We start from the raw sequence: 18120 nt of genomic DNA, 5'->3' as shown, positions 1-18120 counted from the left end.
GGTAATATGGTTTCATGTTGCACCATTCAGTCTTGTCACTACCTACCAACTAACCTCTGATAAAATAAATTTTCAGTATTCGAACATATGGTAAAAATTGGTGTTTTGCATCTACAATGTAATCATATTTTATTAGTAATGTGTAACACTGAAGATAAATAAAAACGTGTACATATAATAAAGGAAATGAAGATTAGGAGATAACACTTAGAAATAGAAGGTTAAAGACATTACTATTGGCTGAGGATATATTGCTCATCAATGTCAAATTCAAGTTAAGGTAGGTATAAGTAAACATTAATTATTTAAAAAATTCATTCATAAGAATGACCTCCTTAAGGGTTTGTTTTTTTTTTTTTCATGGAAAGAGTAAATATTGCGTTTATGTCTTATTTGGTTAAAGATCATGATCATTAACATATTTGATGAAACGTATGCATGAATAGTTATCATCAAAAATATATAATAATCCCTCATTTCTTCTCTACGTCCACATAATAGAATATGTTGGTAATTCAATCTCTGAGGCTGTGAGCTGAGGCTATGATATATATACATATATGTATATATATACATATATAGCATTTAATATAAATATATACATATACATATACATATACATATACAGCTATATATATATACACACGCATATATACACACACATATATATCAATATATATATTGAACATATATATGGATATTTATCGGTATTGTTGGAATTCTGTTTTCTCTGCTCATGATTTCCTATTTTAATCTATTTGTAGATTCAAATTCAAATTCAAATTTGTAGATTCAAATGATTCAAGTGATTCAAAAAACTATTTCATTTCCATGGACATTAGTGATTTATAATTTTAAACATGTAAGGAAATATTTTAAAAAGCACTCTAATAATAATGGCATATATCTTATAGCTAACTTAAATATTTTTTAAATTCTTTTTGAGATGGAAGTCCAGGCAACTTTGATTATAACGTTTGAATGGTTTCCCTAGTAAAGGAATTAGGGAAGGTATTTGAAATGGATGGCTTCTTCTTGTACCAGTATTTCTGTATGTGACAAAGTAAGAGAGTTCTACGTATTAAAACATCTGTAGAAAGGGCCACATGCTCATTGCTCATGTCTGAAAGAAATTAGATTATGAGAAATTAAATTTTAATATGAAAGTAATATTTTCTATAATTTTTAACTTCAGGCTACTTTCACCCACTGTTATCCCAGATGTTATTTAGACATTACCAAATGTGCATATTTCAAAGAGTGATTAATTAAGCATTTTTAAAAAGGTGTGAGCAAGATTGGAGCCATATGTTCAAATAACTAAAATTTTTCAATAGAGAAGTGAGATTGCTTTTACAGATGGTAAAATATCTCACATATTCACATAATTTTATTTTGATTCATTGGTGAGAAACTCTTCATTATTCTCTTGACACATAGATTCTTTTTGAAGGTATATTTTGATGTATAAGTTTTTATTTTTATATATTCCTTACTCTCATTCAGTTAAAGTTGCATAGTGTCTTAAGTGAATATTTTCCTTTTTAACATGACAAAAGTCATTTACAAATTTGTTACTTGGTATCTTATTAACCATTCTCATCACAATTTGAACTATACAGATGAAAAAGAGTTTTCTTTTTGTTCCTTTATTCTTTTCCTAGTCCCATTTTAATCAGATTCATTTCTTTGACATCTCAGATGTTAATTCTTTATTTAGCAAAATGTAAGATTATTACCCTTTCACTTTTTGAAATAGATAACTTCACATCTACTATTTTTATACAGTCTCATAACCACAAATCTTTAGAAAAGTGAATGGAAATAAATCATTGGGACAAAACCAAAATGATGGTTTTGAGAGGTGTTAGGTAAAAGAGATGTGATTTCATCATGTAAGTTTCTCAAGATTTCAACCATTTGAGATGTTTTTTGGCCAATGTTCTAATTTTCTATGCCATTCTATTATTTATCTCTTTCTGGGACTGCAGTTACATGTTTAAAGATCTCTTAACATTGTTCTACAGGTTATTGAGTTCTGTTTATTTTTTAATTTCTTTTTCCTCTCTTACTCAGTTTTGATTATTTTTACTTATCGTGTCTTTAAGTTACTGGTATTTTCTTCTACAGTGTTCAATTTCTCTGAAATTCATACTACGAATTGTTTTAGCAAAAATGTATTTTTCATTTTAAAATTTACATTTGGTTTTCTTAGAACTACCTATATCCTTCCTGAAATTCCTCTTTTTATTATATCCCTGTGTGTATAATATTATATACATATATGATGTCTATGTGTATAAATATATTAATAATTTACAGGATCACATGTATACACATATGTAAATGTATGGAAATCCATAGCATTACATATATACATACATATGTACATAGGTGTACATGTGTGTATGTAATGTACATACATGCATGTTCAGTATCTATATTATATTTATATGTAATGTATGTGTGTGTGTAATCCTGGGAATTCTCACATACATTTATAATATTTATTTTAAAATCTGCTAACTGCAATATCTTAGTCTTCTGTGGGTCTACTTATATTTCTGATTTTTTCCTTTGATTCTGGATCACATTCCATGTGTTTTACATATATAATAATTTTTTATTGTATACTGGAACATTGTGTTTCCAACCTTTTAGAGGCTCTGGATTTGGAAAAATGTTGGCTTTTATTTTGGTAGACAATGAAATTATTGAAGGATCACCTAAAACATATGAAGGATATGTTAAGACAATTCTATTTTGGTTCTTCCTTTGTTCTAAAGCATAGTCCTTAGTCTGGATTGTGGTTTTCATTCCTAATTTGTGAACTTCCCAGGCAAAGTCCAAGATATTGGCCAAAATCCCATGATATCACTGGACTTAAACCCCAGACTCTGTGTCCTTGTGCATCAAGAAGTTGCATCTCTTTTAGCTTTCCAGCTGTGACTTTCTTCTTGTTTTTCCCTCTGCAGTTTACAATTTAGGGAAGGATTTAGGGGGCTGTTGTATGTAAATTTTGTGCCTCCCCTTTTCTGGCTCCCTCTTTTTCAGGATTTTCCTTATAATTCTAGCTGCTCTGAAAACTCTGAACTCTGACCGCTGGCTCTTCAGCCATGTAAGATTGAAACTTTTTTCTTGAGCTATAGCACCTCTGCAGGGCACCAAACTGGGAAGGCCCTTAGGAGAAAAGCTGTTTCAGTATGTGCTTTTCTTATTTCAAGGGCCATGCACCAATTTCTGCCTGCATCTGTTTGTTGTCTGGTGTCTTTAAACAGTTTTTGTTAAAATATTTGTCCAATATCTGCAATTACTACTGGCAGGAGAGTTAGTCTAATATAAGTTACTCTGTCATTCCCAGAAGCAGAACTCTACATTTTTAGTAAACTTTTTACTGAAGTATAGCATCTATACAGAAATGTGTATAAATCATTAATATGCCCCTGAGTGAATTTTCACAAAGTACCGGAAACCATATAAGTAGCACCCACATCAAGAAATAGAACATCACCAGCCTCCCTCTTGCTCTCTTCTAGTAAGTATTCTTCTTGCCAAGGTCAAATACCACAAAATAGTTTTGCTTATTTTTAACTTCATGTAAATGGAATACACACACATACATAGGAATTTTATAGAATTGGAATTATAAATATTTTATTCTTTCACATCTGGCTTTTTTTTTTCTTACCAAGATGTTTGTGAGGTTTATCAATATTGTTGCAAATAATTGCAATTAACTTATTTTCATTGCTATACACAATTCCTTTCTCTAAATATCCAAGAATTTATGCATTCTGCAGTTGACTAATAGTTTGCTTTCAGATTTGGGCCATTCCTACTAGTGCTGCTATGAAATTTCTCATACATGCCCTTTTATAATCATATGTGTTCATTTTTGCTTTGAATATACCTGGTAGTAGAATCAATGGGTAATAGGCTATGCTCATATTCAAATGCAGTAGATATTATTAAACAGTTTCTCAAACTATACCCATTTTACTTCCTACAGTAAAAAACCATACCAATTTGTACTTCCTACAGTAGTGTTGAGGGTTTAAGTTTTTCCACATCATTACTTGTTTTTGGTATTTTTACTTTCACTACCATTCACGTGGATGTTCAGTGTTACCTCACTGTGGCTATAATTTGCATTTCTCTAATGATCTTTTCATAGGTTAATAGACCATTTAGATATCCTCTTTTAGGAAGAGCCTACTCAAATTTTTAGCCCATTTATCATTTGGGTTCTATCTTTTCTTATTGCTTTACGAGGTTTTTTTTTTAATTATAAGTTTGAATTCTTTATAGCATAAATATATTGCAAATGTATTTTACTTTCTGATTTGCCTTTCCACTCTTAAATGAGATCTTTTAATCAACAGAAATTGTTAATGTTGATGTATTTTAGTTTTCCAATTTTTTCTTTGGTGTTAGTGTGTTGGTGTGATCTGTATGAAAATATCTTTGTCTTCTTTAAGGTCAAGTTTATATGTTTTCTTCTAGAATAGTGCTTTATTCTGCTTGGTGAATCTACAACTCATTTGGAATTGAGTTTTGTTTATTGTGTGAGGTAGGGATCAAAAGTCATTCTTAACCCTTTGGATGTCCACTTGGTCCAGTACATTTATTTAAAAAGCCACATGCCTTTGGTTAACTTTTTGAAGTCTATTTCTTTCAATTAGGCAACTTTTCTATTCTTGTGTCCATACCAAAGTATCTTAATGACTGTAGCTCTAAATGGTGATATCTGGAAGTGTAACTAACCCAGCTTTGTTCTTCTTTAAGGTCATTGTTAACATTCTTATTTTTTTGCTCTTAATCAACAAATTGAGTATCAAATGATCATTTTTCATAAATACCCTTCAGGAATTTTGATTCAAATTACTTCATCATTTTGGGGAGAGCTGAAATCTCTCCAGGGAGTGAGGAGAATTCCACTCTATGAATCTGTTGTATCTCTAAGTAATATTTTAATAGGTTTCAATGCAAAGATTTTTATATCTTTACTATATCAGTAACTAGGGATTTGACTTAAGTGGATGTTGATATTAAGAAATAAAAGTTATTATTATTCATTATTCATTGAATTCTAATAACATTTTCATACATTATTTTGAGTTTTGATGTACAATATTATGTTACCTGTGAATAATGACAATTTCTCCTCTTTCTTTCAAATTGTTATACCTTGCTTTCCTTTTTCTTACTCGATGCTTTGGCAAGGTCTTATCATAAAATGCTGAGCAAAGTGGTATTGTTGAGTAGAAGTTGCCATCCATGTTTTGTTCCCCGATTCTTAGGAAAAGCTTTAAATATTTATCAATTATAGTTGATATTTTTGTTAAATTAGTGTTAAATTTTTACACTACACTGAGATTCAGGAAGTTCTGTTTTATTCCTAGTTTGACCAAAGTTTTAAATCCTGAATGCATATTGAATTGTATCAATTTTTTCTAGATATATGGATATACGCATATAATATTTCTCTTTTATTCTACAAATATGGTATATTGCATTGATTTTCAAATGTTAATCTAGCCACTCCTGTGATGAATACAGGTATCTCATGATGCGTTATCAATTTATCTATCCCAGGTTTCAATTTACTGATACTATATTTAGAATTTTTGCATCTATAGTCATGAGAAGGAAAGATTGTCTTTTATTAGCTTTTGTTATCAATGCTATACTGGCTTCAAAAAAGTACTAGGAAATATTTATTCTTTTCTGTTTGATGTCTTATTTACTCTTATTTACTCTTCAAGTTTGGATTTCAGTGTTGTGCTGGTTTCATAAAAAGTGAAAGTATACCATTATTTTCTATTTGAGAGAATTTCTACATTATTGGTATTAATTCTTTAAATTTTTAGGCATATTCACCATTTAAGTCATTAAGGTTGGTAATTTCTTAGTGTGTAGGTTTTAAATTATAATTTCAGTTTCTCTGCTAAATTTAGAACTATTCAAAATTTGTGACTTGTGCCAGCTTTGTTAAGTTGGATTCGTCTTGGAATTTTTACATTTCTTCTATTAAAAAAATTATTTACATGAAATTACTCATAATAATGTCTCTTATCTAGCTAATGTCCATTCGATGTGTAGTGATGTTCTTCTTTTTCTTTTCTTGTTTTTCTTGGTCAGACTTATAGTAGTCTTTCACACAAAAAAACTTTTGTTTACATTCTAGGTTGTATTTGTTTTTCTTTTCCACTAATTTTTGTTCTTATTATATCCCTCTTTTACTTTCCTTAGATATAGCTTGTTTCTCCTCATTTCTTCAGAAAATACTTATGTAATATTTATTGAGGTGCTTTGATTTACCTATCAGTTATTTAGGCATGTATTATTAACTCTCCAAACCTAGGGTTTGTTTGTTTGTTTGTTTGTTTTTTTCTTTCTTTCTTTCATTTTTGTCTGGCATATCAAAATATATATACTTTGAATCATTTGGAATCTTTAAAATTACTAATTCTCTTTATGGTGATTTGTGTAACAATTTTGGCAAATGTTCTTGAGAAGAATATTTATTTTGTCACAGTTCTGTACATGTTCTACAAGTTATTCAGGTTTATCAGTTTTGTTGTTCAAATCTGGGTTTGCTTTTTTTTTTCAATCGGACTAGTCCACTGGTTATTGAGAGTTGTTAACATTTCTATGTATGATTGTGGACTTTTTCCTTTTAATTTTGTCACTATTTGCTTAATGGATTTTGAAGTTATGTTATTGGGTCTATACTAACTAAATTGTTATACTTTTTCTAATAGACTGATAATTTTATCATTATATAATATGTCTTTTTATATCTAGGCATGCTTTTTCCTTAAGGCCTTCTTTGCTTGGTGTTAGTAATGCTATATCTGCTTTTCTTTGGTTAACATTTTTTTGTGTGGTGTATTTCTCTCAATCCTTTTGCTTTCCACTTCTTTGTGTCCTTATATTTAAGGTTTATCTTTTGAAAACAATGTAAAGTTCATCTTCTTAAATCTGTTATGACAAGACTTATTTTTATTGGAGTAATTAATACATTTATATTTAATGTAATTTCTTATAAATTGTGATTAATATTTTACACAATATTGTTTATTTTTTATTTTCTTGCTTTCTTTTGAAATTCACATTATTTTATTTATATCCACAAATATTTAGTTACTTGTTATGGTGCTTGTGATTGATTCAAAGATACATGATATTTAGATATCAATAAAACTCTTATTCACAAACTTACATGTAAAATACACATTTTTTTCAAAAGCTATATTTAATTTTACTTAGGTATCTATGTTTCCAGTCAAATATCAATTTTCCTTCTCCTTACCTACTCGCATCTCTTAATGGAGGTTCTAGGAAGCCTTAAAAAAGGAAAATATTCAGAAAAGACCCATTAATTTTTAATCCTTCTAGAGCTTCATTGATTTGTCCTATTTGAATCTAGGTCTATGCCTAGAAATTTTTACTAATGCTAGTTCTTTGGGCCTTAGCATCCAGCTTGATCATGGAGCTACCATCCCAGAATCCTAAAATATCACTGGACTGCAGAGAGTTCCTAGAGCCTGGTTCCCTATTATTCACAAAGCTCTCTAATCATTGTCCCCTTACTAATTCTGAGGAATATTGGCCTTCAGCAGTGCTTTCCTCCTTTCTCTGCCCCCTCTACACTCCTTTCTTATTTCTCTCCTCTAGCAAAATCTCATTAATAAGCCTAGAGTATGGAAAGTAAAGTTCTATATGTCATTTTTCTTTTCAACCGGAAACATTAATTTCCCTAGTTAAAAGAAACTCAAAAAAACCTTGCCACCTCTTTAAAATATAAAAATGTAAGAATAATAAAGCATAATTTATATCTCAGTACATGATCATGCCATAATTTTGGAACTTGTATAATTTTTTATTATATATAGATAGGAAAGTTATAAAACTAAAATTGTAACCTTATGTGAAGGTATTAGAGAATATTGCTAACTGTGATGAGCATTTTAGCTAGGGCTTAAAAGAATAAGTAATATTTCAATAAATAGAGGTGAGAAAAATAAATTGTTAAGTATGCTATGATAACAATAAATTGTTAAGACATAAAATCTAGATAGTTTAAGACTTATATGTAGAAAGCATTGAGTGGCAGGCTATGGATTATGAGATTTACCATTTTTAAATATAATTTGAGGATAGAAGACTAAAAGAAGTAGTACAATAATGTCTTAACATGATGTATTCCCTCTCCTTGACGTGTTGCAACATGAGGGAAAAAATGTTTTAAGGGGAGGTTTCCTTTCATTATACCATATAAACAAATACCTACCTTGCTTATAAATGAAACCTCATGTATTTTGAAATTGAAGAAAGTTAAATGATATTTATATTAGAGATAAATTTGGGAAAGCAGTAAACTGAATTGGAAAAAATTAGGAGAGAAATGTCTTTGCTTGCATCTAGATCATAAGGTCTAATTAAGCAATGAGCATTGATAAGTGTCACAATGAGTAAATAATTCCCTATCTCTCCTCATAAAAATCTCTTTCAACATTTTTCAGCATCACAGTTTGTGCCAAAATATATACATTGCTTAAAAAATATTATATATATGCTACAGGAAGGTTATGTTAAATATGTATATTATAGATTGTAAATATAAATATGTATATCTGGGACATATTTTTAATATTTATTATTAAAATCCCTGCAATTAAAATGTAAGCTTGAATAGCTTGAAATGTTTATACCTTTTTCCAATTTAAAAACTTTTTATAAATTGTGAATTTTTAATAATGAGTAGAAATTTTAATTTTTAAAAGTTGTAAGTTTGGGGCGCCTGGGTGGCTCAGTGGGTTAAGCCGCTGCCTTCGGCTCAGGTCATGATCTCAGAGTCCTGGGATCGAGCCCCGCATCGGGCTCTCTGCTCGGCAGGGAGCCTGCTTCCTCCTCTCTCTCTGCCTGCCTCTCTGCCTGCTTGTGATCTCTCTTTGTCAAATAAATAAATAAAATCTTTAAAAAAAAAAAAAGTTGTAAGTTTGAGCCCCACGTTGGGTGTAGAGATTACTTAAAAATGAAATCTTTAAAAAAAAACAAAACAGCTCAACAGTAGAGTGACGTAAAGTAAGAAGACCACAACTGAAATATTTCCTTTACTATTTATCCATTTAAATTCTAGGGTTTGGATATGTTATATTAGCATTAATTTGCATATGTGTGTAAATCAATATGAGCATGAATATCATCATCATGAATATTTTAATAAAAAGTATTTAACATGATACAAAGATATCTATGAAGAATTATAAAACTGGTAAAATTGTTAATTGTTTCAGTATGTAAAATACGATTTCAATGTAGACATTTACTTCAATTTGTAACATGATAATTTTATTTATTAACTGTGTAACACTTTTCTGTTACACTTTTCCTATAACTTTTTGCTACATGTCTTGTGATCACCTCTTCGTAAGACAGTTTTGTACTATCAGTTATATACATGTGTGCTCTATTGATTATACAAATTCTTTTTCTTTATATTACTTTTATTCTACTTTTTTTCTCATTTAGAAAGATTGTTATAACTTTTCTCTTCTTTTGTTATTTTCATTGTCTATATTTTGGAGGTTGAGATTCCTCATTATTATTACTCTCAGAGTTTTCCTTTCCTTTGTGATATAAGAATTTTTGACATCTTAAAGCATCTTCAGTCGTCTCATTTTCAGTTTATGTTTGTGACTTTACCTAGGATTTCTTCTACTATTATATTTTAACTTTAGTATGGTTAATAATTCTGTTTCTGATGGTATGCTGGAACTAGAGCCAGTTGTGCACATTTCTTCTCTTCACAGATTGACATTGGTAGCTTGAATTGGCTATCTGGGAGTATTTACATTGTGGAAATTTACAAATACTACAAATCAAGGTTTTTCTTCTCCAGATGGATAGTTGTTAAACATTTACCAGCATACCACTTCCTTATATAGTATGTCAAAATTAATTTTAGATTTAATGAAATTTAAGTATAATAAGTAAAAATGTTAAAAGGCTAGAAAAAGGGGCGCCTGGGTGGCTCAGTGGGTTAAGCCGCTGCCTTCGGCTCAGGTCATGATCTCAGGGTCCTGGGATCGAGTCCCACATTGGGCTCTCTGCTCAGCAAGAAGCCTACTTCCCTCTCTCTCTCTCTCTGCCTGCCTCTCCGTCTACTTGTGATCTCTCTCTGTCAAATAAATAAATAAAATCTTAAAAAAAAAAAGGCTAGAAAAATATACATGAGTATTTATTTTCTTCACATTGGAAAATAATCAATTTATTTTTATTTTTATTTTTTGTTAATAGTAATTTATTTTATTCAACTGTTTTTAAAAAATTTTTTATAATTATGTTCAATTAGCCAGGATATAGTACATCATTAGTTTTTGATGTAATGTTTAATTATTCAGTTGCATATAACACCCAGTGAGTATTTAAACAAGCTGTACATGAAAACAATGGAAGGAAACTCAGAAAAAAGTAACAGTGGGTTTTAAAAATATATGGTAAATGTATGAAATTTCTTTTAAATGAAAATGGTGGAAGGTAACTTGGTAACCTGATAAATGAAGTGGTGGGGTTAGTGTTGGTCAAACCTGAAAGTTTATGTTGTTGCTTTTTTATGTTCTAGTTTAAGCTAGTTGATGCAGCTTTTCTTGTGTCTATGAACGTATGTCCAGATAAATGTTACAATATTTATAAAATTCAACTCTACAATTTTTTTTCTAATTCCTACAGTTATACTCTAACCTCAGAAATTCCTACACAGTGGTTAGAATAGTAATTTTCCCCCAAATACTTTATATAATTCCACCACTGTATAGATTACTAATCAGACAAATAAATCATGTAAAATATTGTCAAATATCCTACTTCTCTGTTAAATAAAGCTCAGAATAATTTCATTCAAATTTTAAATCTTTCATATGAACATTAGAAACTAAGTTTCTGTGATAGCCTTTGTATCTGTTATTTTATTTCCCTGTGACTTACTATCTTTGGGCTAATGATTTAGATGTGTCAGGATAAATATTTACATTTTTCCAGATATTAGGGCATATTTACATTTCTCTGGTATTCTTATGGCATGATAGTTCATACATTCCCTTAAATTTCTAATGATATTCACATGAAAATTTACTTGTCTTTCAATGTGAAAACAACTTATTAATATTTTCCTACCTTTTAAAACTTTATAAATATTTATATAAAAAATGTAACTAATTTGTATTCTGTTAACTTATTTGTGACAATTTCTCTTTCTATATATTCATTTTTATCAAGTGAGAATATCAAAATAACTTGTTCCCTGAAAATTTTCAAATTGTTCTTCCTCTAAAAGAAATCGATTTTAAAATATACTTTTTCAAAATCAAGGACTCCGAAATCATAGTGTTTTTCTAACATTCCTTCAATTTAAGCTCATTAGTTGTTTACTGCATGCTAAATTTCTTTGTGGAACCAATACCGCTTACATTTCATGGTTTGTTATATAACCATGTATTATTAGATAAAATTGATTGCCATTAATATGCAGGCAGGTCTATTATTAATTTTTTATTTTATGTACCTTCTCTTAGCCTGTAACGATTTCATTTAATCAGAATTTCTGCTAACATACTTGGATTTTTTACTAATTCACATATGATGTGTCTTTCTATCTTATTTTATCCCAAATTAGTATGCCCTTTTTATTTTATAACAAAAATATTAAAACACAGTCTGTACTATAAAGTGGAGATTAGATTTCAATATCCCTATTACATATAATGATTTTTAAATGTATTTTTGACATTATTTTAACATTTTTTTTTCCAGATAAAGCCTTATGTTCATATAATTCAGGTAAATTTTAGCATGCACAGTGTTAAATGCATGTATTCATATGCACAGTTTAATTGGTTTTGTTGTTTTGTGCTTTGTCTGGTTATTGTGCATATGTTAAATTCCTGAACAAAATGTTAGTAGCTTCTTTTTTCTGCCTGTAGTACTTTTCCAGTATTTCCATGTTTACATCTTTATTATTTTGGTATTAAAAACCATTTGTTGAAATATAGTGATTTATGATTTCAGTATGTCTAATATTGTCTCTTTTAGTATGGTACTATTAGATCAATGAAATATGGGTGCATATATTCTGTGTTACTGTGTGCATTGTTTCTCAAAATTTGAATTTATATGAAAACAGTTTTTAATGTTTCTAACTTATGGAGGGTTAGTATTAAAAATACTAAGTATGTTGAATTAAATTTAATTAAAACTATGATGTTTGCTGCAGTTTCCATCATTTTAGCTATTCTGTCATATTTTCTAAGGAAAGCTGAATAGATTTACTTTTGTTACTCTAATGTATTATGATTTTTAAATTCACACATGCAAAGAGTATGTCAAGATATTTTAAACTAATGTGAAATTTTATAACTGGTCATTGGGACTTACTTTAATTTTAATACTTTTAATATGAAAATAATTTATATATGTTTAGTCTAATGAACTTTTATATTTTTAAAAATTATCTTCTTGAATAGGATTAGGAAATAATTATAAAAAGCTTCAGGAATGGCACACTAAAGTTTCAGATCTACTGAGGAAGGCTACCACTTACAACCAGGATGGAATAGAAGGGACTGGACTTCCTACATCAGACAACAAAAATGGACAAATATATAAGTCAATTGATTTAATAACATTGGATATCAGGCAACTAAATACAGTGATTCTTATGAGTAGGAAGACAAATGAGCTGAATCCTAAAATTGCCTTAGCATGCCAATTTAAAAGAATATCCTGCACAGAACATAGGGCAAGAGAAGGCAGATGGAGCCTATGGACTCCCAAAACTAAGGTGATAGAACTAAGAGTTTGGGGAGACAATGGCATCTAGAGTTCACAGGAAAGACTACTGAAGAGGAGAGAAGGATTAACAGAGAGAACTACAAAAAACTTCAGAGAGTCCCTCTCAAGCATTCAGCTGAGTACTGATTAGTTAATGAATGGAAGAATCTACCTAAGCCTCAAGAAAGGACCACCCAAAAAAAGAATAGAAGTAATAATGCCTGAGAATAATGTCTGTTTTTTCCCCCCATGAGACTGGATAACATCAGATTTCAAAGGACATTGGGTTGAGTGCGGAAGTCCTGGCCTCATTAGTGAAGAATATTTGGCCCTAGATTGACACTGTATCACCTAAAAAAAAAAAAAAAAAATCTTAAAAGCAGGAACTAAAAGGATCAAAATGTCTCTAAGTAACACAACTGCATGTAGCAAAAACTCAAGAATAGTTATAGAAGTACAGAAATATCTAACCTATAACAATGGAAAGTTCACAATAGCTGGCCTCTAATAAAATATTACCAGCCATGCAAAAGAGAAAAAAAAAAAAAACAACCAAACAACATAAAAAGGATTTAAATTAATCAAAACTAAACAAGAACTGGTACATAAGTTCTAATTAGTAAACAAGGATATTAAACAATTATAGAAATATACTCCTTATGTTCCAAATGTTAAGTAAAGACATGAAAGATGTAAATGGATCCAAATGAAACATCTGTAAATGAAAACTGCAATGTCCAAAATAAAAATATACTGAATGAGATTAACAACAATAAACGTTGCAGAGAAAAAATTAGTGAACTCAGAAAAACAGCAATAAAGACTATCCAAAACAAAGCACAAATAAAAAAGAGAACTAAAAAATAACATTGTGAGCAATGGACAACTTGAAACTGCCTAATACACAAGTAATTTAAGTCATGCAGGAGAGGAGAGGCAAATATTTGAAGAAATAATGGCTGAAAATTGTCCAAATTTGATGAAAACTATAAACCCACATGTCCAGGAGGCTCAATGAACTCTAAACACAAGAAACATGCATAAGAATATATGAAGGTACTTCATAATTAAATTTTTTAAAGCCAATAATAAAAAAACATACAGCATGTGGAGACAGCAGACTTGATACATAACTGAGATATAAAATAAAGAAGACTGCAGATTTTTCATTGGAAACAGTGCAAGTACTCAGAGAAAAAGATATCAATCTCGACCTCTGTACCCATTTGTTTTTCTTTTAAAAATGAAGGTGAAATAATGATTTTTTTTCAAACATACAACTACTAAAAGAACTCATCACCAGAAGAGATGCACTACAACAAATATTAAAGGAAATCCCTCAGGTATATGATACCAGATGGAAATATAGAATATAGATGTATATAAAGGAATAGGGAACACGAGAAATGATTATTAGAGAGGTAAATATGTAAGGTTTATTCTTATTGTTTAAATACCTTTAAATACAATTGGCTGCTAAAACAAATAGCAATGTAGTTTAAGGTTTGCAACATAATTAAAAGTAAAATATATGCAACAGCAACATGAAGATTAGGAGAGGAAAATAGAAGTGTATGATTATAACATTTTTATACCATACTGTATGAGAAGTGTGATATCACTTGAAAGTAGATTGAATCAATTAAATATGTGTGCTCTAAGCCCCAAACCACAAAACAAAGGGTTATAACTAACTAACAAGCCAATAGAAAAAATAAAATAAAATGGAGCCATGAAAGTATCCATTTCATCCAAAAGAATATAGAAAGTGAGGAAAATGGAAAAAAGAACAGATGGGACAAATAGAAAAGAAACAGCAAGTTATAGATGTAAACTAACCAAATCAATCACATTAAATGTAAATAGTCTAAATACTGCAATTTAAAGTCAGAGATCATCAAATTGGGTTTTTTAAAAGCCAAAGCCAGCTATATATTGCCTATAACAAACCCACTTTAAATTTAAAAACACAGAGAGTTTTAATTTCAAAGGATGGAGAAGATAATGTGACTTTAAAGAAATATGAAGTGCCTATATTAATATTAGATAAGTAAGACTTTAGAACAAAGAGTATTACCAAGGACTCAGGAGATCATTTTTGTAATACTAAAAGGGTAAGTTGATCAAGAGAACATATCAATCTTAAACATTTAAGCACGTAATAATAGAGCTTCAAATTACATGGGGAAAAATTTAAAGAGAGATTGTCAGAATGGATTTTAAAAAAGAAAAAAAACCCACAGGATCCAACTACAGTGCTTTGAAAAGCTCGACAAAATTTATAAACAACTAGTCTGACCAAGAAAAAAGACTAGTCTGACCAAGGAACAATCAGATTACTAACTAACTATATATATATATTTATATATATTTTATTTATATACTTATATATATTTATATTTATATATAATATATATATTTATATATATTTACATATTATATATATTTATTATATTTATATATATATTATATATATTTATATATATATTTATATATATATTTATAATATATATAAATACTATGTATTTATATATTAACTAACTATAATATATATATATTATATAACTATAATATATATATTACTAACTACTATAAACAACTAGTCTGACCAAGAAAAAAATCAGATTACTAAAACCAGCCATGCTTTGGAAATCACTACCAATTTAAAAAGTTAAAAGGATTACTTTGGAAATACTTTGGAGAATCCCTTGGGAATGCAATGAACAGCTTTATGCCATGAAATTAAACAACATAGAAGAAATGGACAAATTTCTAGAAAGCCACAAATTACAGAAATTGATCCAGAAAAAAGAAGAAATCTGAGTAAACCTATAATGATGTAAAGAAGCTGAATTAGTAAAAAGAAAAGCTTAGAACTTGTAGCTTCACTGGTGAATTCTATCAAATATGTAAAAGGAAATACCAATTTTCTTACATTCTTTGAGGGAAAAGAAGAGAAGGAAATACTCTCAAATTCATTCTATGAGACCAATATTATTCCAATACCAAAGGCAGACAAATACAGAAATCCTGAATAAAATATTAGTAAATCAAATTTAACAATATGTAAAGATGATTATTCACTGTAACAAAGAGGGACTTATCCCTAATGCAGTGTTTGTTTAATAATTAAAATCAATTAAATGTAGTTCAACATAGTAATAGATAAAAGATAAAATCACATGATCATGTAATGAGATGGAGATAAGCTATGACAATAACCAACACCCCTTTACAACAAAAACTATCAACAAAGTAGGAATAGAAGGGAACTTCTCAACCTGATAAAGAGGACTTTAAAAAACTTACTACTGACATCATTTTTAATTATAGAAGACTGAATGCTTTCTCCTTAACTGGGTACTAGGCAAGTATATTTGCTCTTACTATTTTTATTCAGTGGTGCACTGGAGATTCTAGTTAGGGCAGTCAGCAAGGAAAATAAATAAAAGTTGTTCAAAAAGGGAAGAAAGAAGTAAAACTATCTTTATTCACAGGCATGATTCTTCTACATGTAGAAAATTCTAAAAACTCAACAAAAAACTACTAGAACTAATAAACAATGTTGGCTAGGTCTCAAGGTAAATGAACAATATGCAAAATCCATTATATGTTACACACTAGCCACTAACATTTCAAAAGTATTAAAATTTTAAAAATACTTATGAATAAATTTCATAAAATAAGTATAAACTTGAATACTAAATACATCAGAAAATATTGCTGAAGAAAATTAAAGTGACATCTAATTAAATGAAGAGATATTCCAAATTAACGGGTTGGAAGACTCAATATTATTAAGATGGCAGTCCTCCTCCAGATTTGTCTACAGATTCAGTAAAATCCCTAACAAAATCTAAACAATATTGTTTACTGTAATTAATAGACTGATCTTAAAATTTATCTAGAAGCACACAAGATCCAGAATAGCCAAAATGGAACAAATTTAGAAGACTTTCTGATTTTAAACTTAATACAAACCTATGGTAATCACAACATTGGGGTACTGGTATAATGGAACCTAAGTCAGAACTCAAAAATAAACCCTTATATTTATGGTCAGTTGATTTACAACACAGGTGCAATGGCAATTCAGTTGGGGAAAATTGTTTCTTGGCTATTAATACTTGAACAATTAAATATTCACATGCAAAAAGATTAACTTAGACTCTATCTCACACCAGCCACAAAACCTGACTTAAAATCAATCATAAACTTAACTGTAAGAGCTAAAACTATAGAACTCTTAGAAGAAAATATAGGAGAAAATCATCATTACGTTGGGTAAGGCAGAAGTTTCAAGAGAAATGCAAAAGCATTATCAATAAAAGACTGAAGGGATAAATTGGACTTCAGAAAAATTTAAAATGTTTGTGATTCAAAGATACTATTAAGAAGGTAAAAGGCAAGCCACAGACCTGGACAAAATATTTGCAAAGCATTTATTTGAAAAAAGGACTTGCATCCAGAATACATCAAGAAATCTTAAAAGTCAATAATGAGAAGAAAAATAATGCAATCAAAAGGCAAAATATTTGAATAGTCATTTCATTGAAGATATATGGTTCGCAAATAAGAGAATGAAAATATTCCCAGTATCATTAGTTATTAGTGAAGTGCAAGTTATAATAATGAGATACCACTCTACATTTACTAAAATTAATGCACTAAAAAAGGCAAATAATAACAATCTTTGGCAAGGATTTTGAGAAAATGGAATCCTCATACATTTGCTGATGAAAATGTGGAATAGTGTAGCCCTTTGGAAAACAGTTTGGTGGTTTGTTAAAATAAATTTACCATATGACACAGTGACTCACTCTTAGATGTACACCCAAGTGAGATGAAAATGAATGTCCACTCAAAGACTTGTACATGAATGTTTATACCAGCACTATTTATAATGGCCAAAAAGTGGAAATAGTTCAAATATCCATCAGTTGGTGAATGGATAAATAAAATGTGGTATCTATACAATGGATTGCTATACATAGCAAAGTATTAATACATGCCACCACATGGTTTAACATAAAAAATTATGCTAAATAAAAGGTGCCAGATATGAAAGGCCACATGTTGTATGATTCCAATAATATAACATGTACAGAAAAGGCAAATCTATAGAGCAGAGATTAGATTAGTAGTTTTCTGGCTGGAGATATTTTCATCTATATAGAAAGTCAGATGGAATCTACACAAAAGCTATTAAAATTAAGAAGTAAGTTTATGAAATTGTTGGATACAATTGTATTTATGTGTAACTGCAATGAACAATTGGAAATTGAA

At 29.3% G+C, this 18120-nt stretch overlaps 1 protein-coding gene across 39 annotated transcripts in view; it reads left to right on the top strand.

Moving 5' to 3' along the window:
* RIMS2 (regulating synaptic membrane exocytosis 2) overlaps nucleotides 1–18120 on the top strand; it is a 587006-nt gene that overhangs the window by 324888 nt on the left and 243998 nt on the right. The window lies entirely within an intron of this gene.

The sequence above is a fragment of the Lutra lutra genome, chromosome 4, assembly GCF_902655055.1.
Source record: "Lutra lutra chromosome 4, mLutLut1.2, whole genome shotgun sequence".
Lineage (NCBI taxonomy): Eukaryota > Metazoa > Chordata > Mammalia > Carnivora > Mustelidae > Lutra > Lutra lutra.
The sequence above is the reverse complement of the archived record's forward strand: the minus strand, read 5'-3'. Positions and strand labels throughout refer to the sequence as shown.